This window comes from Phoca vitulina, unplaced genomic scaffold (genome assembly GCF_004348235.1).
Source record: "Phoca vitulina isolate PV1807 unplaced genomic scaffold, GSC_HSeal_1.0 scaffold33, whole genome shotgun sequence".
Lineage (NCBI taxonomy): Eukaryota > Metazoa > Chordata > Mammalia > Carnivora > Phocidae > Phoca > Phoca vitulina.
This window is the reverse complement of record NW_022589736.1, coordinates 12,640,341-12,666,298: the sequence shown is the minus strand read 5'-3', so window position 1 is coordinate 12,666,298 and position 25,958 is coordinate 12,640,341. Positions and strand designations below refer to the sequence as shown.

General features: G+C 42.1%; 1 protein-coding gene across 2 annotated transcripts in view; it reads right to left on the bottom strand.

Annotated features, from left to right (window-relative positions):
* Positions 1-25,958, bottom strand: part of CELF2 (CUGBP Elav-like family member 2) — an 803,688-nt gene that overhangs the window by 362,338 nt on the left and 415,392 nt on the right. For both annotated transcript variants that reach the window (XM_032426083.1, XM_032426080.1), the window contains one exon: positions 25,592-25,627. The gene's annotated coding sequence lies outside the window, so the exon portion shown is untranslated. The remainder of the gene's footprint in view (positions 1-25,591; positions 25,628-25,958) is intronic.

Below are 25,958 nucleotides of genomic sequence, written 5' to 3'. Positions count from 1 at the left end.
ACTGGACAGCAAGCTTTATTGCAGGGCCGCCCAAGAATATGGAATTGTAGGGCTGTGGTCAAAGAAAGTACACCATGCTGTGGTTCTCCTAAGTCCTCCCATATGTGTCAATGCACCCACTCTCTCGTTATGTGGTCCGACGTGGTTTTTGGTAAAATGCAGAGGCACACCCCCAGCTTAATTGAGAGAAGTGGGCACCACGGCGGTAGTGGGCCAGGATCCTAGATCTATACCAACCCTAATCCCTTCTGAGCATTAGCCTGTGTGACCAGGACTGAGTCAGTAATCCGCATCTTCTAATTTCTACTGTGTATCCTGTGTCCCTTCGCATAGAGCCAGATGGAGGCTGGGAGCAAAGAGAAGCTTCTTCTGGCTCACCCCAGCTGGTGAGGTCCAGAACATGGCTCAGTTAGCCTGTGTCAGATGGCTTCATGCAAGGTCAGGGGTCTGCAGCCTTACACTAAGGGGTGGGCAAAGAAGAAAAGGAGCACAAGGAATTCTAGTTTGAGAGGATGCCTCAGTGCATTCTAGGTTTTGTGCTACCTCTCAGTGTCTCATGGAAAAGGTAGTTGGGAAAATGAATGGGAGGGGCTGGTGTTGTTTGGCAAAATATTACGTTTAGAAGGGCATTAGGGGGCATGAGTAATGGTTCCATCACTGGGCTGGATTGTCGCACAGGGGTATGCTTGAAACTACCCTTTGATATGTGTCAATTTCGTGGAACTTCAGTGAATGAGGTAGGAAAAAGTATATACTAACCAAGGGGATCACAGAGCTGAGTCCTACTTCTGCCCTAAACACAGGCCTGTCCCCCTAACCACGGAGAACAAATCGAGGTACGAGGGCTCTGTGGTATTGTCAGAATTGGTTGCTGGCCCACTCAATGATTTGACCTATGGCTTGAGGCAGCCCTCGAATGGATGAATGAGCAGGCAGGTCCACTGTTTCCCTGAACCACTGGGGAGCACTGGGAACTGGGACATGGCGTTTGGGAAGTTAGTGGACCAGATCATCGAAGTGCCAGAACTGACTTAAACCAAAGGGCCCTTTGTATTACACATAGAAACGTGCTGTGAGAAGTGGGAGGCAGGTCAGTGTCTAGAGGACCCTCAGAGAAGGAACTGCATTACCAGGGTTAGTTAGAGTCGCATAGCAAAATCAATGCCTTACCAGGCTAAATTACTGTTGCTCTTATGGAAAAGGATAAGGATTACACGTGTGGAGACCTTTCCAAGGTTGCATGGATACTAATGTTCTTACCTATGTATTGGCCGGCCTGAAACTGGATGCGACCTTGGGATGCGTTGACAGAGCAAAATTTCACCCTCCAAGGGTTCGCCTGGGCTCAGCAGTAGAGATGCTGTTGCTGTTGCAGGTGCCCAGGCTTGGGCCATCATCCCATTGAGAGACAAGTCCTAATGGGTGGCTCTCTACTGGAGGGGGGGTGCAGGGTGTGGTCCAAAGTCTGTGGGTCCCTCTGGGGCTCTCCCTTTGCAATCCTCTTACGAGACTGGAACAGAACATGGAGAGGAGGAGATCCAGAGCTGTGGAGATGGCTGAGGGGAAGGGCTGGTAGAGCAGATGAAGTTTCTTCCATAGACCTGGGGACTCTGGCCCTGGCAGTAATGCCCACTAGCCAATGGGAGATGGACCCAGGATTGCAGGGTCCTGGCTCAGAACCAAATGATGCTGTCACCTTATGAATTCTGCTCTTCTTAATGCCGAGAGCACACCAGACACACAAAAGTGCGAATAGGAAACAACAACAAAGTTTGTTTGTTCAACAAATACTTATGGAGCAGCTACTCTATGTCAGGTCCCATTCTAGGCTCTGGGGATATGGTAGTGAACAAGAGACAGAAATCCCTGCCCTAGTGGTGCTAACATACTAGTGGGAAGAGATAGACCAAGAAACAAATAAACTAGTAAATATGCAGTATGCCCAGTGGCAGTCAATGCTGTGGAATAATGGTTGGGAACTCTTACAGAGAACTTCTTTGTCGGCAGTGTTCTAAATACTTTACATATGTGAACCTATTCTGTCCTCACAACAACCCTGTTATTGTTATATCTCCATTTTATGGATGAGAAAACTGAGGCCTCAAGAGGTTGATGTAACCACCCAAGGTCATGCATCTGGGAAACTGAAGAGCCAAGAATTCCCTCCCCCATGGGCAGTATGGCCCCACAGTCTCGGTCATCTCTACACTGCAGGGGGAAGGGGGGCAGAGTGGAAGGGATGCTGGGGGCAGGGTCGGGCCGGGAGGGGTGGTTTTAAATAGGGACATCATGGAAAGCCTCATAGGGAAGGTGACAGCTGAGCAAAACCCTGCACAGAGGTGAGGATGGGAAACAGGTGTCTATCCAAGGGAAGACCATTCAATCGCAAAACCCTCAAAGCTGGAGGGAGAGGAATACGGGGTTGGCCTGGCTGGGGCAGAGTGACCAAGGTGGGGACCAGCAGGGGCTGAGGCCGAGCTTCCTGGGCTCGGAAATGCAGAGGAAGCCTGTGGCTTTCAGTCTGAGTCTGAGCGGAGGTGGGGCATGGTCTGATTTTCATACTAAAGTTCTTACTGCTGGGCTGGGAATACATGAAGGATTTCCCAGGCAGAAGCCGGGAACCAGTCAGAGGATGGTTGAACTCCAACAACCCAACGGATACCACTGCAGGCAGGAGGCAGGAGGGGTGAGCAGGCCCGAGGGCCCCACCAGGCTCATCCGGAAGTCTGTGTGGACGTGCCCCGGAGCTGGGCAGGCCCCACCAACTGCACTGTCCACACAGACCCGCCGACCTGCAGAGCAGGGTCTGGAGACTCTGGACACCAGAGGAAATACGAGTTTCCATTCTTGGCTGCCCTGTGCTCACCAGATATTACCCATTGACATTCTTGGTGACTTACGTACAAGCCGTTCTCGCTTGCCTCACCTCACTTACTTTCCCTCAGGGCTCTGATTCCTCCTCCTTTCCTCAACCAATACTTCTGTGGGAATAACCTTGAACTCCATAGCCCAGCCCACGCATCTCTAACTTCCACGAGTGCATCTATTGTTCCCTATTTCCTATCCCACAGACGCAGCTCCACGGCCCCTCCCATGTGGCTCTTCCTCTCAACCTCCCGGATTTCCTGACCACTGGTCCCCGAGGTCGGATGTGTAGTTGTACCTCAATCCTCCTTTGTTTTTTGCTCTTGTCCAAATGACTGCAATTTCTATAAATTATTATCTGAGACCTCTCTTTCCATTCCCACTGCCATGCCAACGCCCCTCCCGTTTCCCTTACTCTCTCCCTCTGGATGATTCTGATAGTCTCCCAACTGGTTGCTCTTCTCCCAGATCCATCCCTCACTATGGACACTTGCGAGCTCAAGCTTGCCAAAGATGAGCTGTGACCCTTGCTTTGAACTCCTCAACCACTTCTCACTGCCTGGTGTATAGGCGCACGTGCCTCAGCGTGCAGTCAACAACCCCCCAATACATCAGAATCTGTATCCAGCTTCATTGTTTCCTTGTATAGCCTCTACACACCTAATCCTGCATGCCACGTGACTTGTGAGTCTTCTGCATGTTCCTGCCTCATGCTCTTGGAGCTTGGAGTCCCACCTGTCCTCTACCAGCTTTCTCAGCTACCCTCTTCACGAAGACCTTCTTATTCCCCTGAAGCCAAAGCACTTCTCTCTTCTAAAATGACATATTTCTTTTATGCATTTGTGGTACAGATGAGGATTTTTGTCCTATTGCAATATTTGTGACCTTGGATGCAGAAAGTTGAAGGCATTATTGAACATCTGTAAGCATCTAGCAGGGAGTACTCTAGATGCTAGATACCTAGGTGCTAGGTACCTGGGTATAGATCCTAGGTACCTAGGTGCTAGGTGCTCACTTACTCATTAATTTCTTATTCTGCAAACATTGAAAGCTAGGCATCAAGGACACAAAGGTAATAAGATACTGTTCCCCTCTTCAATATACTTGTTAGGTATTTAACACAACATGAAATAATTTACAAATTACGGGAGTGGTAATCCGACCATCCTCAGTTAACAATTATGTTTCACGCTACCTTCTACTCCTGCCCTCATAAATCAAGGTCATTACTTGGCAATCTGGCTAGGCCTTGGAAGGCAAAAGAGCTGTTCATGTCTTGTGTCAACCAGTGAACAGGGAGGAGAGGAAAAGGGTAAATTACCCTGCTTCCCATCTGTGCCCAATCAGCTCTAAATCTCCAGGAAAAATGTGCTCAGGATCGCCAAAGACAGATCCTTCTAACTGTGCCTCAAAAAGCAGGGTTTTGTGCAGTAGGTAAGGGGCTGGCTATAGTAGGTATGTAAGCCTATCTGAAACTTGGTGTTGATCTTTTATGTTTGAGAGAGAGCGTGTGCACTTCTAATGGATTTAGAAGGTTACCTTACCTCCCCCAACTGTACGCACGGTGCTCGGAGCGGGGCTCTGAAGGTCTGACTGTGACATGCGCTGCACATTTTAGAAAGGCCCCATGAAATGGAAAACACCACTGTCTGCTCAAGCTCAAGTGCCATTCTGATAACTTCCCAACCTTTTATACAACAACATCTAACATGCTGAGATTTAAAAAATGTGTTCTCATCAGATGGGAGACTCCAAGATGGGGCCAGTGAGTACCTTAAATGCCCCCTAAAACTGAAAATAAGGACAATGTGTGTAGTCAGTGTCTCGTCATGGTTAGGACTCTGGAGCAAGTCTGCTTGGGCTGGGACCCCAACTCTACCACTTACAAGTTTTGTGACCTCAGAGGAGGTCCATCTCTCTATGCTCCATCTCTAAGTGGACATAGTAATAGTCCTTAGAAGTGTTACTGTATTAAATGAGTTAATATTTAAAAGATGCTTAGAACAGTGCCTGGCAAGCATTAGCACCACATAAATGTTTATTAAATAAAACAAAAATTGGGGGTGGGGTGCCTGAGTGGCTCAGTCAGTTAAGCTTCCGTTCAGGTCATGATCTCAGGGTCCCTGGGATCGAGCCCCGCGTCCGGCTCCCTGCTCAACGGGAAGTCTGCTTCCCCCTCTGCCTCACCCCCGGCTCGTGCACTCTCTCTCTCAAATAAATAAATAAAATCTTCAAAAAAAATTTTTTTAGACTTTACCATTTTTTTAAAACATCAGTTTTAAGAAAAGCAGCATAGGGAACCTGTGCCCATCAGTAACCCCACACGGCACGGGGACCCCTTCCTGACCTCACCATTTGTGTGTAGAATGACTCTCCGTTCCCGACGGTCTGGGGGGGGTGCCAACATTATTTGTAGGAAAAGGAGGGGAGTAAGTTCTGTTGTACACAGTAAATTTTTATACTCACTCCTCTCTTAAACAGAAGAAAAACATCCAAAGAGGAGGGGAAAAAAAATCTTCTCCAAATGATACTTGAATAAACCTGAACAAATGAAAGCTCGGTGGGTGACGTAACCCTCTGCATAGGTGACACGTAGGCTACAGCATTAATGAGCATCACGTGCAGCCCTGTGGGGAGAGAAATTCCCCAAATTGGCCCTCTTTATGCCTTGTTTCCTCCTTTATGTGCAATTTCATCTTTCTGGGGCCCACATAAATCTCTCTCAGCTAGTATTATCTTCCCATTATGAGTGAGCGGCCATAATGACAGCCACCTGTTTTAATGACAAAGCCAGGATGTCATCATTTTCAGCATAGTGTTGTTAATCTAAGTAACCTTTCCCTTCAGGAACGCCATCCCCACCCTCATGCAGTTACAAGCCATTTCCAGAGCACCTGTGCCCCCTCTAGTTTTAAAAGGTAAATTCCTCCCCAAGGGGGCCCCCTGCTCCTACCCCAATCCCCTGCTACGCTATTTGTATAAATCTTGCACTTGCGGTCGCGATGGTTTTCTCAATCACACCAGAAGGGGGAAAAAGTGGAAGATGGAGACATATTGTACGAGCGAGCACATTAACACCCTGTAATAGCCCAGTCAGAAATTTGTCAACACAGTTAACCGCCACCTTCCCGGGCTTCCGTCCTGGAACAGCGGCAGACGCTGCCCCCGGGCCCTTGCGTCGCCTCCCCGCCCCCGGACGTCAGGGGTGCGGCAGCCACCAGCCCTGTGGGGTTCAGCTTCAGGGACAGCCAAGATCAGTGCTTGCCATTCATCCGCACAGAGCCCCCAGCGCTCTCAGCACCTGCACTGAGCCCGAGCGCCCGTCCCAGGCTCCCTGACCCCGTTCCGGCAGCGAGGCACAGACACTGCCAATGTGGGAACGGTCTTGGCAAGCCCAGCTACTGCAAGCCCAGGTGGCTCTCGACTTGCCTGCAGCCCTCAAGACACAGTGTGGCACCAAGTGGAGGCGACACAGGCCTCAGGTCGAGGGCTGGCTCCTAGTCTCGCCAGCCGCAAGCCCGCAGGTCAGCCTTGGCACCTCTGACGAAAGGCCGTGGTGAGACAGGGGGACACTTGCCAGGCCTTGGCAGGGAGCAGGTTCTGAGCCTGCCTTACCTGCTTTCCTCCTTCCCTTGAACACCTAAGTCCTCACCATCCTCCCCATCCTCCCAGGCTCGGGCTGAGTCCCACCTCCTCCATGAAGCCTTCCCAGACTCTCCCCGCTTGCACTGCTCCCTTCCTGGCCATGCTGGGAACTCTTCCCCTCTTCCCATTCCTCTTCTCTTGTCTGTCCTGCTGTACACACCTGCTCATCCACTGCCCAAGAGCAGGGGGCAAGGCAGGAAGGAGGGGAAATGAAGTGAGTTGTCTTCACCCTAACCTCGTCCTTCCTGCCCTGTGTCAAGCTCATCAACAGCATCCCCTGCTCCTGGGCCACTGGCCTACTGTTCCAGTCTACTCTTGGATGGAATGTCCAGGAGACCACTGATGCCACCAGTCCCACAGATTGCTCTGAATCCCCTGCTACCTTTTCCTTCTTCCATCTTCTTTAAATGGAAGTGTGGGCTCTCTCCTCCTCAGCTGATCCTCCACCTGTGCTCTGGGAGCCATACCCTCTTGCCTTCTCAAGACTATACCCCTTTTCCCCACCCTCTCTACTGACACCTTCTATGCATTTAGACATGTGTACATCTCTCCTGTCTTTAAGAAACATCCTGCCTCAAAGCCCATCATTTTCCACCAGTGACCACTGCCTCTCTCTTGTCCCCTTTGATGCTGAGCTTCTTCAGTGAATTTTCTAGACTTGCTCACTTCCAACTCCCTTCTAAACCCACTCCAATCTGCCTACCTTCTTACCTCTCAGGTCAATACTTGTGCTGGATACCCCTCTCCCCCTAGTCCAGGCTCTCTGCCCTTCATATGCAAAATTCCTTCCAGGGTCAAATATGCTCCCAAGCTTCAAAGGTCATCTGTTTGCTAATGACTTCTGAAACTATATTTATATCCACACTGAGGGAAGAAGTATTTCAAGAAGAAGGAAATGGTACACGATATCAAATACTGCTGAGAGGCTCAACAATATGCACGCTGAAGTGTCTACACGTGGGACTGGATTTAGCTATACACGAGTCACTGGCAAACTCTGTGAGGTTCTGTTGGTGGGAGTAGCGGAAAAGCTCTCATTTTGCAGATCAACCACCTAAACCTGATGAGGCGACATGTGCCCAAGGCATACTGGTTATATCATTTCATAGGGAGTATAGTCTGGGCTTTCTTACTCCTGTGTCAGCAGAACACTCCCCTTTGGGCCCTGGCCAGCCCATCCTGCTATGGTCAAGTTACAAAGTCAACCCATTCAGGAAACATGTGGGGTAGGTGACAGAACTAGTTTGTTGAGAACAATGTTTTGCCTAGGGCTCAAGAGCATCCCATCCCTCCCCAAATCCAGTCCTATATTAGGTACCCCATTGTTCCCTATCAGAATCTGCTCATTCTAGTAATTAGTGCACACTTAAGTTTCTGTTCTTACCATCTATCTAGATCCCAGATCCACTGGTCCTTCTCCTTTCAGAACTCAACCAACTCTTCCTTCAGTGCCATGGGGGAGTTCTGCCTCTCACGGGGTGTCCTTCCATAGTGATACCTATCTCATCATCCCCTAGAGCACAGAGTCCTGCCCTGAGCCTACCCTTGGCTTCAACTTTGGTTCCTTCTTAGCTATGGTGGGACAATTTTCAATTACTGAAGAAATAATTAATGATCATATTTTTCTTGGCCCTATGATTTCTTCCTTTTTCACCATCAAGGTATTAATCCACATCACCACAAATAATTGAGTTTGTCTTAGAACACAACATTTAAACTACAGCAAAAAACAAACAAACAAAAAATCCACTCTCCATCAGATTGCAATTTGGAATCATATTTGTGTAAGCAGCTTCTATAACGGTCCCCAATGATCCATACCTCCTGGTATTCATGTCCTTGTACAATCCCTCTTTTGAGTATGGGCTGAATCTTGTGACTCATTTATAATGAAGGGAATACAATACAGTGATACAATATCACCGATGAGATTAGGTCATAAAAAGACTGTGACTTCCATCTTGCTGGCCATTTCTCATATCTGCCTACAGTAGAAGCCATCTTACCTATGGAAAGGCCCACATAGCAGGGAAGTGGGGGGAGGCCCCAGTCAACAGAAAACCAGGTAGTGGAGCCTCATTCTAATAGCCCACAGGGAACTGGATCCTTCCAACAACCACGTGAATGACCTTAAAAGTGGGTCTTTCCCCAGTTGAGTTTTCATATGAGATCACAGCCCCGGCCACAAACCTCACTTGCAGCTTTGTGAGAGATCTTGAAACACAAGCCCTCAGCTAAGGCATGCCCAGATTCCCGACCCAGAGAAACTGAGATAACATGTGTTTGTTGTTTGAAGCTGCTAAGTTTTGGGGTAATTTGTTACAGAAAAACAGGTTTAAGAGTAGGGAAGAAACACATCCAAGACATTTTTTTTTTCCTGAATCCCAAGTCAAAATGGAGATAGAGAAATGCATTGCTGAAAACTGAACATGATGACAAATGTGGTGTTAGCGAAGGTCATTTGACTTTTGATTTCCAATGTTAACTATTAAGAAGAAAATAATATTCAATTCCCACCATCCCAACAGAATAAATGGAGGAGATAATTAGTTGTCGCTTGCTTGGTGTCACTTGTTTGTTTTATGTAGCTGTTTTGGGCAGATGGAAAGTGAGTCTAGCATCCAAGTGCAGTGTTAACATTAATGAATTCCCAAAATATTCTTTTTTTTTCTGGGGTAAATTTACTTTATAACTACCACCATTGCCAACCAAAAATTAAATCAATAAATCAGGATGAGGAAATTGTCAGGAGCTAGGAGTCCTGCTAGAAGAAAGCAAGTGTTTATGGGTTGAATTCCCACAGCACTCTGTAACTGGCCTGTCACCCAATTCCAGGGCTATGGGAGGCCCAGAGAGAGAGAGTTAGAGAGAGAGAGAGAGAGAGAGGCAGTCGCAGGCCTGGGGACATGGAAACCCTTCAGTACTCTGGGTCCATGTGGGCCTTAGTGTCTTTGAGGCACATTTCTCCACTACTCGGAAAGGGGAAAAAAAAAAAAAAAGCAATCATTGCCAAACTCTTTTTGTTTGTGTTTCTGTTTCTGGCAAGGAATAAGTATTTCTAACTTATTAACTCTTTGCTAGTACTATCAAACTCTGCACGCTTGATACTGCTTTCCCACGGGCCTCTTTTTCTTCTGGTGTGATCGGTCTCCCAGCAACATCACTCATGCCCCAGAAAGAGGGGCATGAAAGCAGGCGTGGACTACCAGTTATGATGTTAACACAGTTGTCATAGTGGGAGAGGGTTGCCTGGTACAGAAATGGCCCTTTGAGGTTTTTTACATATTCACTGATTCAAGGGACAATTGTGAGTGCTTCAAAAGTTACACATGATCAAAACTGGCAAATAAGCCAAAAAACAAAAAACAAAACAAAACAAAAAACCCTAACAACAAAACCACTTATTTTTGGAAGGAGCCCTCCCTTAAGCCCTCCTTGCAACATACATACATACTACCCACACATATGAACATATTCACATCCATGCTTGGTTAAAGAGAAACACTCTCAGGTGATAACAATCTACCCACATAATGAGAACTACCAGAAGAATAATTGCAAGCAATACACGCTTTTTCTAGATATTCCTAAGCTTAGTGTCATGTATTTGAAACATCTATGTGATTTACTGAATGTTGTTCTCTTCATTCAAATATGTCAACAGAATGTAAACATAGCTATTTGTGTTGTACTGAACATCTTGCTCTCTGCAAACATCCAGGTAAGCAAAGTAATGTTTCCATTGCTGTCTAGATGCTAGATGTTTGCTGTCCCAGCCCTTCTTCCCACAACCAAGAAGCCAGTCACTTTCCTGTTTTCTAGTCTAGGGCTTAGCTTGGATAATCCACATAGCTAGCTCTTCAACGATTCACTAATACCTAGAAATTAGCTGGAATGTTGGACATTCATATACAGTAAATAATCAAAGATGAACATACTGTTAATCTTTTGAAAAATTAAGTGGATATAAGGTAACTGGATGTTCAAGGTGGAAGTCCCCTAGTGCCGACCCCTCAAATTGAGGTGGTCGATACGCAGACTATTTGCTCTCATGCTTACCCTGTCTTTCCTTTGCCCATCTCCACATGCATAATAAATTTGGCAAGCACAAATTTAGATATTAACTTGGGGACCTAAGTCAGAAGTAAAATACCATTTAAAAAAACTCTTTCTGGGTCACCAGGGTGGCTCAGTCAGTTAAGCGTCCAACTCTTGATTTCAATTCAGGCCATGATCTCAGGGTCCTGGGATCAAGCCCCACATTGGGCTCCATGCTCAGTGTGGAGTATGCTTGGGATTCTCTCCCTCTCCCTCTGCCCCTTCCTCCAGCTCATGCTCACTCTCTCTCTCCCTCTCGCTCTCAAAATAAATAAATAAAATCTTAAAAAAACAAAAAACAAAATACCTCTCTGTAATCTTTGATGTAGCGACATTGTCGGCTCATGTGTAGCCAATGCTGGCTTTTCCAAATCTATCTGAGTCATTCATTTTTTCCCCTCCCCTCCTCCTCTTCCTTCTTTTGTTCACTGAATAAATATTTATTAAGCATCTGCTAGGTTCCAGGCACTGTAACAAGTGCTGGGAATAGAACAGTGATGCACTGATAAGATACTGTCCATGCCTTGCTTTAATGCCCTTCGTTTGCCATGAGGGTCACCTGCAGATCCTTCCCTAGAAGCCTGTGAATTTCTGCCTCTTTCTGTCTTTCAGAGGGTGAAAGAGCTATTTTCCTGGGCTTTGGAGTGCTTGGCCTGAGCACAGGGAAGATGATGTACCCAAGAATGGATGTTCCCAGAGGAACATCAACCACTGAAGGATAAGCCATTATGGACAATAGCCCAGCTGGCTTACCTCTCAGTGGAACAGTATCCCAGAGGTGCCTGGTCTGCTTGGGTCCCCATTGCCCAGGCAGTAACCCACTCATGAGCATATGTTTACTCACTGTCCTCCCTTCCTGCATCAGTTCCCCACTCCCTCCTGTCCTTGGACTCCAATCTTTGACTCAGGATTAGCTTTGGGGGAAACTCATTGACCTGACAAACTCATTGGGGAGACACAGAAAAGTTACCAAATTGTCACAAAACTCCTATTTTTTTTTTCCAAGTAGGAAAATAGAATGCTAAACTAATTCAAATCGAGAATCATCTAAACCTAAGCTGCCTGGTAGGTTTGCAATGGTATTTTTAACATATCCCTAAGTGTCGTGAAAATCCATAAAGTATTCATTCAAGTGAAATTTGAAGGACACAGAAAACACAGGCATATTCTCTGAAAGAATTATCGTGTGACTGGCATTTTTCATTCTCTAAATTTAAAGCTAATCCTTTGGCATTTGGGTCTTTGGACTGGCTGTACGGCTCAGCTTTTTGTGAAAGCCAAAAAAACATTTCCTATTCTGCAAAACAGCATTAGGCCCTGAACCAAACCAATTCTTCTTGGTAAACTTTACTCGAATGCTATTTTTTATCAACATCACATGCCTATTAGAAAACAAAGAACAGCTGGCTTTTCACTAAAGTGATTATTTTTCATTATTGAATTCTGAATATTCAGTGTTACCTGTCTTTCTCTCTCCCCCTCTTGAGTCATTGCAAATTAGATCGCTATATCCAAGACACCTCAGTTTACTTCGGTAAAGGGGACAGGATGAATAGGAATAGAGGTAGAAAGAGAGAAGCAATGTTACTTCTATAATACTTTTCAGCTTCATATGGAATGAATAAAACAAAGACAATTTTAACATCTACGCAGTCAACAAATGTCAGTTTCCAGAAATCAGCTCCATAGCCCATGAAGTGACGACAGTGGTGAAGCTGATTCCTGAATATGAGTATGAACATAGATTTTCTGTCATGCCACCTAAACTTATACGGTCTACGGTCCCTGTACAGAATGGAAACTCAATTACTTGACATAAATAAAACTTCATATTTGCAAAATATAAACTTTCTAATAGCCAAACTTCTGGTCTCTCCTCCGATTATAGCTTAGTTGTTGTAAACTCAGAATTCAAAGTCAGATCTTGATTGATATTGTATCCTAAACTTATACAGGCTTGATAATAGAACACTGCCTTTATTTAGTTCTTTTCAATCTGCAGGCTTCTACAGTGGTTTTATAGTTACTCAGAGTTTGAAAAGAAATTACTACTGCAGTGGTGACGTCTTCTCAAAAAGTAAATAGCGACAAGCCAACCAGAGATAGGTAGAATAGTGTGAATAAAAGCATCAATTCCTGAAGGCTTGAATTAGAATTTGGTAAGTGACTGTTGCATCTTGGTGGTTTCCGTGGCCCCTTGTTGCTGACATGGTGGTCTGAGGACGGCAATCCTTAGAACTCCCATGGAAACTTGCTAGAAATGCAGAAGGTCAGGTTTCACCATGGCCAACTGAATCAGAATATGCATTTCAATAAAACCCTCTGGTGATGTACACGTGCACTCAAATTGGAGAAGCACTGTTGTACAACATGATATAATACGGTATAAATGGAAACAACTGAAAACAAAGTTTTTGTCCTCAGGGCCAGGAGGGGAGTGGGGCAGAAGTTATCAGAGAAGTGTGGGGGGAGGGAGGCCCAGACAATCAGAAAGTAAAGGGGTTTCTAGGCCTATGGCCCCCCAAACAAGCCCTAATGATAACGGGACTTCATCCACACCAAGCAAATATCAGCTTGACCAGCAAGCCTGAATTGTGTGGTCAAGAGAACTTCCTTTTGACTCTCTGAAGCTCAGTCTATTCATCTGTTAAACAAGGAAATGACACAGAATAAGCTCTGTCTAGCTCTAAAGTCCTATCATTGAACATACAAAAAAGCAACAGGGCTGAGGTATATAGTTGGGGGGGAGAACGTTCATGTAACACAAGGATATTTTCATAATTCTTGAGCAGATTTCTTTGTGATCTTGGGGCAATTTTTACATTAAAATGGGATTATTGTTCCACTGAGTAACTTGTTTTTTTTAAGGAAAAACATTTATTTGTGAAGAATTTATTTTTGTATTGAGAGTAACCATTTCTTCACCCTTGCTTCTTCTAAAGGTCTTACTGCTTCTTTCTACTTTCCGAAAGTGAAGTACACTGCACACATGTATCAGAGAAGGGAGAGAATCCAGCCAGAGGTGGAGAGGAAGAGAGAAGAGTGAAGTATGTCAGCACTCTCGGCAGTCACTGGGCTGAGAAATCATGGCACCCACTCTGACTTCATCGTGCACTCCAGACCTTGGTTCTTTCATGGGGTCTCACTTCCCAATTCTAAAGTAACGCAGTCCACCCCCCGTCCCCTGCCCCTTATCCACAGGAGACACATTCCAAGATCCCCAGTGGATGCCTGAAACCTTGGCTAGTACTGAACCCTATATACACTGTGTTTTTTTCCTATACAAACACACCTATGGTGAAGTTTCATTCATACACCAGGCACAGTAAGAGATGAACAACAATAACTAACAGTAAAATAGAATAATTATAACAAGATACCATAATAAAAGTTCTGTGGATGTGGTCTCTCAAAATATTGTATTCTACTGTACTCAACCCTAACTCTTTTTGTGATGATATGAGATGATAAAATGCCAACGTGATGAGCTGAAGCGAGGTCAATGACATAGGCATGACACTGTCAGGCTACAATTGCCCTTCTGACTATGTCAGAAGGAAGCTCATCTGCTTCTGGATGTGGTTGACTACGAGTACCTAAAACCATGGAAAGTGAAACCATGGAGATGGGGGACTACTGCCTTGTCCTTTACTGTAGCTAGAACAGGAGCATAATGTTTTATTCTACACAAGCATCTGCGTACGATGTTTGAATGGCCATACACACTGACAAGCAAAATTTAAAATCTACACGGTTCAACAACCCCTTGGCTCTAAGCTACCAGGTAGCTTCTTTGGGACCGATTTTCCCTTAACTGTTATACTGAAAGTTGTCCTGAAGCATCCCCAAACTGATCTTTGCTCTTTTACACGAAATTGTAATTTATAATGTTTAGGCAATGCCACAGTGAGGTTATGAAATAAACAGCTAAAATGTTGCACTACTTTTGGGTTTCAATTCACCGTGATATTAAAGAGAAACTCTTGCATCATGGAAGTTGAACTTGGACAGAACTTTCTCAGCTGAACACTGTCAGCTGCCGGAGCTTCAGGCAAGAACCCAGAAAAGATAAAACTCCAGTCATGATGGAATTAGCCAAGCAGTACCAGGCCAAGGCCAAATGAGAGCAGGCGGCAGACACCACTCCGTTGTCAACAGAACCCCTCTAACAATGTCACGTACCAAATTTTCGCAGTGAATGTTAGCAACAAGATGGCAGTTAAGGTGGGTGTTTAAAAGGAAAGCATAGTTGAATATGTAAGGCACCCCAGAGGACTCTTTGCTTTATTCCCCTGAGAAGTTGCCAGAATGAACTAGAAACCATTTAAGTATTACACTTATCTCTGCTGCAACATTACTTGTCCTCGAGGACTCCCTATCAAATTTGCATCTTCCCTAATTTGGCAAGGGACACCACTATGAAAGACAACTGCAAAACCCATTTGTGTATATGAAATGACAACGAAACTTTCACGCAAACAACTCCCAAGACCACCAGAAACGTTCATCTAGATATCTGGCCTGATCTCAAACTCAATAGAAAACAACCCTCTTTGTAACCCCACATTTCCCAGCAAATTCTTCCTCCAGACCTCCCTGGGTTTTGCGGGTGATACCATGACATTCCCAAACTGGAAACCTGATAATCATTTGGACTGCTCTCTCCTTCATTGCCCGGGTTTAAGCAAATCATATTGATTTGTTTTTCCCAATATTTTCTTAATCTACCATTGCTTTTTTCTTTCTATGGAGCCCAGTCTAGTTCATGCATTTATTACCCTCATTTGAGCTATTTAGAAAACTCTCTCCCATTTACTCAGTAATTGATTAGGTGCATATTTGAGCCCCTACTATGTGCTGTAGCCACTGTGTTAGGGGTTTGAGGATAAAAAGGGGAGCAAAATGGACATGGTGTTAGTCCTCAGGGAGTTCGTGGGCTGGTGGAGCTCTTCCCATTACGATACATTTTGCAGGACACCATCAGGTTACCTTACAAACACACTCTGAATCATATATTCATCCTGCTCAAATGCCTCCAACAGTCTACTGAAAATAAAGCAAACCAAAAGGAAAACTCTTCTGACCATTTTAAAGCTTGCAAACTGGCTTCTACCTGCTTCTCTAGTACCCTAATTTACTATTGTCTCAACAAACCATCTGGTTGAAACCGGCTCAATCTTCATTTCAGGACACTCCATATTTTTTGCTCTTTGTTTTGTTACTGCTGTTTCTTTTCCCAGAAGATCTATATCCTCCACCATGATATTTTTCAATTGTCATACCAAAAATGTTCTTTCTCCCTTCTGAACTTCAGTATTTGGTCAATTTACATAATACTTAATGTATTCAATAAAAATGTTCCTGACTTTTCATGTGATAGACTCTGTGCTAGGGACTGGGATCTAAGGAAGAGCATACTTTCTCCTATTATAATTCACATTTCCACCTTTAGAATCTTTTGGTTCTTAAAGGCAGGGATCATAGTACCTTGCAACCTCCATAGGACCTCATATATTTCCTTGTTCATAGGGGTAGTCAATGATGCAGCTAGTAATAATGATATTGTTAATACCAACAGTCATTTTAAAATTTCACTATTTATATGTCAAAAATCATCTTCATTATTCATTAAATATTTTTTTAATGGTGAATTATCCACAGAAACCTTTTTCACTTAAAGCCTAATTTGGGAATGATGTCCCTTTACCTTAGGAGGGAACTTGGTGCACTATAATGAATTATGAGCCACCAGATGTCACTCTTGTAGATGCTAGTTCCATTGGTCTGAATCTGGGTGAGGAAGGGTCTCGAATGTTGTATTATAGTGGTAAAGTAGAAGTTCTACTTATTCACTGGACACTTGTGCTCCCCATATGGAGTTCTCTTTAGAATCCCTTATGTAGCTCAGCATTACTCCTTAAACTTACATCCTCCCTCCCCCACAAAAAGCATAACAAGCAGAGGGCTAAGGATGAATAGTCTGGCTAAATGGTGAATTTATTTTCTCTGTTGGCTTGTGTCACTGCTCCAGTTTGGTTTTATATAGTGTTATGTGAGTTTAATGTTGCTTATTTGAAAAATGAAAACAACAGAGGATGCTTGAGTGGTTTGGGCCCAGAAGGAAATCTGTATTTTTGCCAGAAAGAAGGAAAAGGGAAATCCATAACAAGAACATTTACAAAACCTCATCCAAAAAGAAAGGTTCGTAAGGTTTAAAAATATGTATATATACATAAAAGTGAATTTTATTAATTTATATAATACTGGTAGCTTGAAAATCCCAAACCTCAGTGGAGGCAAGTGTTTCCGAAGGTATAAAAACCAAACCAGCCCTGAACAGGGACAGAAACTCTCCCACCTGGTGTTTTGTCAAAGCTCGGTGGACAGCAAAATCAGGAACCCTTCAGGGAAGCCAGAACACCTTTTTCTCCCCACGAGTATATTTTCTACAACAAAGTGGTATTAAGTAAATATGAGAAAATTGTATTTAACGTATAATCTTATCTTGGCAGTGTCCCTTTAAATGCAAAAGAAAATGAACGATGGGAGATTAGGAAACAAAATTATCCAAGAGGCTACAATAGCTCTTTGAATGCTGGAGTCAGGAATTCTCCTTATTCTGCTCTGGCTCGCCTTCCTACAGGCTCTGTGTGTGTGTGTGTGTGTGTGTGTGTGTGTGCGTGTTTTCCCTTCAATCTTCTCAAGAAGTGCAACTCTGACATAGCAAATAAGGAATTCTAATTGCAAAATTATACCTTCCATGGAAACCATTTTCTACTCCTTTGCTCTAGAAGTTCTGAAGATATGGATGCTTCCACAAACAGAATGAATGAAGCTCCAATTCTCTATGGTGACAAATTCAGGAAATGGCAGGTTTTCTCTTAAAGAGTTTAACAGATACACAAAAGCTCTCGTGTGCAAATAATGGAATTCTCAAATTGGGATAAATGCGCTTTTAAGAATTTTTATTTTGATCATTTATTTCAGGTAACGCTGTGGATAATATAACATAGCTTTGAAATACAGAGCAGATAAGGAAAATCTAAAAGGAAAAAAATTAGGGCAGGCCTTTATTAAATTTTAAAGTATGCCTTTGCTATACTCTTATAAAGAGCCAAATAGGGTATCAAAATCTCTGGAGATCACCAGTATAATTTCTTTATCATGTTCCATTTAAAATTTAATTATGCAGTCTACAACAAGAAGAATCTGAGCTGTTTAAATAGGTCATGCAGTGAGTAACTTAACAATATTCTAAAGTTTTCCTTGTAAAGATCGTTCTTTTGATAGTCTGTTACACATCAGAACACTATATTATAAAACAAGTGTAATTTAATTCAGTCACTACGGACTCATATACATCTACAAAGAATGAAATGTTTTGATTTAGGTAATTTAGAGAGGTAATGAAAGTCAAGTTTCTGAGAGAGCTGCCCACGTTGGATGGGCAGTATCTGCGTATATACTTTCTTTGCGTAATCATTTTCATGCAGGATAGCAAGGTCAATGGAATTTTTTATTTAACGTTTGGGGCATTTTGCTTTATTATTTTTCAATAATCATTCATAGCAAGGCAAAAACCTCCACCACTGAATAATTAAGATATGAATTAGAGGTAGGTATGGCCTCTGGCTTGCTGCTACTCCTTCATTCCCCACCTCAAATTTCAACCAGCATGGAACTCTAATTTCTTTATAATAAAATAACAAAGTAAACACTGTGTTGAGCACTTTACTTATATCACTTCATTTTATTCTCAGAACAATTGGTCTTATTAGCATCCCCATTTTTCAGAGAGAGAACATGAGGCACATAGAGGTGAAGACACTCATCCACGATCACAGAACTAGTAAGTGGCTGAACTGTAATTTGAACGCGTGCTGCAGTTTGGCTCCACAGCAAATGGGAAAAACCACTTCACTAGGCTGCTTTTTACAATACAAAAGGGACCTTGACTTAGATATGGACAGTGCTCAAATGTTGGTGAAAATAATTAGCATAAATCCATCTTTGAATGGACCACTATAATAGGTACCATGTATTGATTACTTACTGTGTGCCAGACACTGAGCTAAACTTATTCTATGCTTTATCTTCTCCCACTGACACTCTGATGCAGGTATCATAATTTTTCCAAATTTACAAATGAAAAACTGAGACAGATATTAACTAATCTGCTCAAGGTCACTCAATTAAGAAATAGCAGACACAAGATTCAAGCATATCTAAAGCCCAATCTTCTAAGCTCTACGCTAACACATACTCAACAGCAACAGCTCCAAACAGCCTAGTAGTAACAGTCAAATTTAGGTTAGTAATTTTTCAGCTATTAAGATGAATGTTTCTGGGTGCCAAGTATATAAAGCAGTGAATAGCATGTGAAGGTGAGAAAAGGCAGAAATCACACATCTGGTCTACCACTGGTTCTCTGGGTGAAGGCTTCTTCAGTGCTTCTTCCCCCCCGCTTCCTACTACCTCTATGTCCCCAAATCTAGTATGTTGAAGCCCTAACCCCTAATGTGATGGAATTAGGAGGTGAGGCCTTTGGAAGGTAATCAGATTTAGATGAGGTCATGAGGGTGGGGTCCAGATGTTGGGATTAGAACCCTCAGAAGAGACACCAGAGAGCTTTCTCTCTCCCCCCACTCCCAGCCACAAGAGGATATGGCAAGAAGGCAGCCATCTGCAAACCAGGGGTCAGGTCCTCACCCAGACACTGAATACTGAATTGGCCAGCACCTTGATCTTGGACCTCCCAGCTTCCAGAACCCTGAAGAGTAAATGTTGTTTAAGCTATCAGTCTACGCTATGGTATGGTGTTTTGTTATAGCAGCCAGAGCTGACTAAGATACTTTCTAATTCAAACTTTTATGCCCTCAGATGGTCAAAGACTAATATAAATATTTTTTGGGGGGCCTAACATATTCAGGCACTGCTAGGCACTGAGGATAAATAATGAATAATAATGGTTTCTACTCCATGAGAGACGATGGACTCTGAAAAACAAACTGAGGGTTCTAGAGGGGAGGGGGATGGGAGGATGGGTTAGCCTGGTGATGGGTATTAAAGAGGGCACTTTCTGCATAGAGCACTGGGTGTTATGCACAAACAATGAATCATGGAACACTACATCAAAACTAATGATGTAATGTATGGTGATTAACATAACAATAAAAAAATTAAAAAAAAATAATGGTTTCTACTTAGTGGAGAAGGTGTAAAAGTCCTCCATTAAACTGCAGTATCAGGTAACACAATGCTAGGAGAGGAGCTAGCACCTGGGGCTTTGGAAATTAACAGAAAAAGCATAAAACCTTTCAGGACAAAGAAGCCTTCATAGAAGAAATGGCATCTAAGATGTGTGGCTTCTTTTTTATTGTTAGCTAGGTAGTGAATCTGAGAGGGAGGGTTCTGGGGATTGTAAGGTCTGGGGGTATAATGGTGTCCTATGTGCAGAATTTTAACTCCTTTTCTTTCCCCAAATCCATCCTATTAATTTGCCCAGATTGCTCTTTAAAAACAGTTTAGCACGTTCTCTGGATGAACAGTATCAAAGAGAATAACAGCTCCTCAGACTGGGGTCTAAACTCTTCACATCAACCAGGCATCCCCTAAGCTCCTCTTCCCACCTCTGCACACTATCCAACAATATGGTATCACTTCCTGTTCTCTGCATACCATCCCTGGGCCTCTGTGATGACTTTCCCTCTGTGTGGAGTACACAGCCCTCTCCACTGACACATGCTTAATTCTGACCCATCTTCTCAAATCATGCTCAGGTTGATTCACGATGCAGTCCTGTTTCCTCCAATCAGAAGTGGCTCATCTTGTTGCTGAAAGCCCTTAGTGCCCTTTGTTTGCTTATCTAAGTTGTCTTATCTATCTTATGGCATTAAACACTTTCAACCCAGCACTCTGATGAGCTGTGCCTGCTACACCAGACTAAACTACTCAAGGGAAGAGACAATGTTCTGTTTGTTTTCTACCAAAGAGCCTACAACTATCCTTGGCATATAGTACTTGATGTGCCTTTGCTGAATTAATGAATAAATGATAGATTTTGTAAATGTTTAACTGCACCAGACTTGGGTCCAGGAAAGTTGGGGGAATTATTCTTTCTTAGGGATTATAAAGACAGGAAATGTTCATCAGTTCCAGATTACTTAGTAAGAGGTTGGCCTGGACATACCAGTATTTTTTTTTCCCTACTTCCTTCACTCCCCAGCCCCTGGAAAACAATTTTCTACTCTCTGTTTCTTTGAGTTTGATTGTTTCGTTTATTCATTTCTTTGTTTTGTTTTTTTAGAGTCCACAAATAAGGCATACCATGCAGTATTTGTCTTTCTCTGTCTGGCCTATTTCACTTAACATAAGGTCCTGCACATCCATTCATGTTGCAAATGGCAGAACTCCTTTCTCATGGATAAATAATATTCTAGTGTGTGTATGTATGTACATATGTATATAGACACATCTTCTTTATCCATTCATCTGTTGACATTTAGGTTGTTTCCTTATCTTGCCTATTTTGAATAAAGCTACACTGAACACTGGAGTGTAGGTATCTTTCTGAGATCCTGTTTTCATTTATACTCAGAAATGAGACTGCTGAATCATATGGTAGTTCTATCTTTAATTGTTAGGGGAAACTCCATACTCCACAGTGGCTACATCAATTTACATTCCCACTTGTAGTTCACAAGGGTTCTCTTTTCTCCACATGCTCACCAACATTAGTTATCCCTGGTCTTTTTGATGATAGCCATTCCAACAGGTGTGAGGAGATATCTCATTGTGGTCTTGATTTGCATTTCCCTGATGATTAGTGATGCTGAGCACTTTTTCATGTACATATTGGCCATCTGTATGTCTACTTTGGAAAAACATCTACTCAGGTCCTCTGCCCAGATTTTAATTGGATTGTTTGTATTTTGACTATTGATTTGTGTGAGTTCTTAATATATGTTGGATATTAAGCCCTTATTAGATATATGATTTGCAAATATTTGCTCCTGTTATTTGCAATTTGAACTGAACAGATTCCATGTAATGGAAGAAAAAGACTAAGATTTCTGATTGGCCATATTTCTCAGTCATAGGCACTGGGTTTTAAGTTAGCCCTGTGGAGGGCTTTGGTAAGTAAAAGAATCTCATATTTCTTGTTTTCTTCAATATGAAATGCTATCTTCTTTAGAAATTAGAAGATAAAAATGTTGGTGACACCAAAAGAAGAGGCAACAAAAGCAAAAATCAGCAAGTGGGACCATATATCAAATTACAGAGCTTCTGAACAGCAAAGGAAACTATCAACAAAATGAAAAGGCAACCTATGGAACAGGAGAAATGATTGAAGACCAAAATTCCATAGGCGAAACTGTAATATAATGACTTTTATCTCTGGTAGTTACATAAACAAGCAGTTCTATCTTCTTGGTAGAGGATCTCAAATAATAATCCTATGGCATTTGCTGGCACCCTAGAAATCGGGGGCTCGGTTACAATATATTTAATATTTATATTCCCTAATCCCCTCAAAGAAGGCACAGACAAAAGGTCAAGTTGTTGGATTAAAATATAAGAAAAAAGTCCAAGTTTTTCTTTCATGACTTTCACCTTTGGCCCCTGCCTCCGATAGCTAAAATCTTGTAAAACATGGCCTCTGAGTTACATACTTAATTATCTTAAGCTTCGTTTATCAGTGATCCTCAACCAGCATCCTGACCTCTGGGTGTTGTGCTATAAGAACCATTGTAGCACTTCAGCTGCTTCTACTAGGGTCTATTCCATTGCTTTATTTTCCATACTATTTAGTTTCCATACTACTTTATTTCCATACTATTAGGAAAGTGAACTGTGTCAGCAAAGAATTAAAATGCTCTCCCTTTTTCAAAAATAGCCACCAATAGTACGTGATTATACTAAAACCTCCATTAATATAAATCTCGTTTATACCTGTACTCTGCTATCCAAAATCAAGGGCTAGCTCTGTATAAGCATCATTTATATTAAAACCCCAGCTGACCATAACTAATTTAGTGCCTCCTTTCCATCTGAATAGTTGGGGGTTTTACCATAATTTAATTAAAACACATCTACCTAAACTAAACACCCTTCACCATTAAAAAAGATCTTGAAAGACATGCTTGTAATGGGAAAAAACAAAACAAAAAACAACCAACTGTTCAGATTGCTAAATTGTTCTTTGCTACAGCAAAATAAAAGTGGGGAGTCACCTGTGAGACTGAAAATGATCATTTTTCACAGTTCAAGAGCTAGAAACATACATTCCATTTCCAGGACACTTCAAGACAAAAAGGGCAGCATGAATAGTACGTGTAGCCAGTTTAAATATTTGTTTTAATCCCAACAAGATCATTGGTTTTAATATTTATAATGTAATCACAATGCTTAGTGCATGTTGCTCATATAATCTAATTTTTTCTGGTGACATATTATTACCGGGCTTTAATTTCAGCAATGGCAAGAATTCAAAAACACATTTAGGCTATCATTAGTAACGAAAAACAAACCTGGTACCTGTTCAAGCACCTTGTGCACATATCTCATTTCAACTTCAAAGCATTTTTAACTACCAAGACACAATCCACTGCTACATGATTTGTACATTTTCACAGAATATTATCAACCAGCGGCCAACTACTTTAAATTAATGCCATGTAAAGCAATTAAAGTTGAAATACTCCACCCCTGTGCAATATTTGTAAATGGCCTTTCAGAAAATTTCAAGATAGTCAAAGCCAATGAAAACCAAACCATAAAACTGCTTTCAAATGGTACCGTCTTTCTTCCCAGCCACATATCACTAGTTAGCAGTTGCCTGAATTTTCCATTTTTCCTAGATGTCAAAGCATAAGCATGTTTTTAGGACTCAAAGGATAAAAAACACAAAGTGTCATGTTCCACTCATCATTAGCCGACCAACAAACAGAATGACTACAGGTGCCTTGTTCTAAATAGCACCAAGGTTTTCCGGGGCTCATTTGCACTTTGCCAGTGACAGGCTGGAGAAATGTGCAATAGAGGGCTGGAAGCTGAACGACTGATTGAATTCTACAAGACCGTACAAACAAACAAGTGCTAGCAAAAGAAATTGTCTGCCAGCAGCAGAAGGATTCGTCACCAACATTATTAACATTATTTCATGTTAATGCGAGGCAGAGAAATAATTGTCAGTGGACAGGTCCCACACTGCCCTGGAGAAAGTAAAAAGATACCTGAGACCACATTAGAAGAAGCATAATTGAGGAAGAACTGACATATTATTTCTCACAACCTAATTGCTGTGCGTTACAATGACTGTGAATTGCAGTTAGGATGGGATTGTTGTCATGTTTATTTTCAACATGATGCAACATTAGAATAGCAACAACCCATGAAAAAAAAATAGGTAGGCTCATTACCAAAATACCTCCCACCAAACTGCAGAAGGGATCAGATCCTCCCTCGAGTAATAAACCAGCTGCAACGGAAGACCGTTCACAGTGAATACGGGCATTGGCTCTTGGTATTCACAATACAACACTACTTAATAGAATTCAAGGTGCACACCAGGTCTCTCAGACATCTGAGCAATTTTTATCTGCGTGATTATAGCTCCATGTGGGTTTCATCTGACAACACGAGGGTGGTCTGCTCCTTAGCCGTCCTAGAAAAGTTTGAAAGTCATTCTGCATTCCATTATTTTGGGATTAACTTCCTCACCATAAACATGTTCAAGTCTCTCTCTCTCTCTCTTTCTCTGAAAATGACAAATGCTTAGGTCTTCACAGCAAACTTTCTCCAGAATGAAAGCACAATGACAAACAAACCCAGTGGGGACACACATACCAGAACATACGTCTGCTTCGAACCCTGCAAACCGGCACGGACTTGAAAAGTTTCCTTGGGACAGTATCCAAAGAATTAAGACATAGAGTAATTTAAATATTTGGATCACAGTAAACAGTTTTTTTTTTTTTTGGCAATATTAATCATGATCCTATAAGCAAAGATTTTCTTTACATAAAAAAAAAGCAACCAAATGTGCTTATCTCCTGGAGCAGATGGTGACGATATGTACTTTCTCCCTATTCCTTAGTGCTGTTCATTATCACATTCTGCTGGCTCTTCTTTTTCTTGTTCTTGAGATTCTCATCATTTTCATTTCCAACAGTTCCCAGGAAATACCCTATGCCCTATTCACTCATTCATAAGTGGTTATGGAGCACTTTTAAAAACTAAGGAAAGATGCTAAGTGCTGCCTACAATGCCCACTAAAATACCTCTTAAAATACTGTCACTCCCTTTTTTCTTTTCTTTCTTTCTTCTAATAAATAGTAGTAATCATTTTTGATAGCTAGTTGTCTATAATATGCATCCTGTTAATCATATCTTATTTCATACAGTGACATAAAATATCAAACATATAAGGCACACTGATCAATGTATATATTGATTTCTTTTCCTGGTGAGATAATATTACTAAGTTTTTATTTCAATGACAATAAGAAATACAAACATACTTATATTGTCATCAAAACTATGATGTAAGTTCTTTCATGGAAGCTCGGAATTCTTTCATAACTCTGTAAGTCCTTGAATGCAATCACAATAGTAGATACACTGAAGAAAAATACAATTCATTTTGCTAATTCCCATGAATAAAGGAAGCAACATGTTTATGATTTCTGCAGAGAATATAGCTCATGTATATGTATTTATACATCTCCAAATGCATGATATAACTTTCAAAAAATGAGAATGATTTCTCTAAGTCATACATGGACATTTCTCTCATTTCTTCTTGGTTACATCTCTTATATGTGACTCATACACAATTTTTGGCATTTACATCGTGAAATATGAAGTCTTAAAATCTGATGTGAGGAAGAGAAAATTACAAAGGCCTCTCCAAGAAGATACAGCACTTCTTTTGAGGTGCATCAGAAATCATGCAAAGAATAAGCAAAGCCAACTTGCTCACCTTGGTAGACTTCCCGCTAACTCGGTGGTTGTCTCTCTGGAGGAGAAAAAGAAGATACGTACGATTAGCTTATTTCAGTAAATTATAAAAATTTGTTTTATAAAACCATAACACAACACACCAAGGCATTATAATATCATATGTGTGAAGAAGATACTGTATATGCACCTGTTTAGAAATTTACAATCGACTAATCACATTTCTCATTAATTCCCATAAACATTTCAATGGTTATTTTCAATGTGATTTTACACACATGCAAAATATCTGCCTCTGCTTTCTGTTTAAAACATTAAAATTTGAAAATGTACAACACACAGAAAGAAAATAGGAAAGAAAAAAGTCCCCAACCACCTTTTAGGTATTT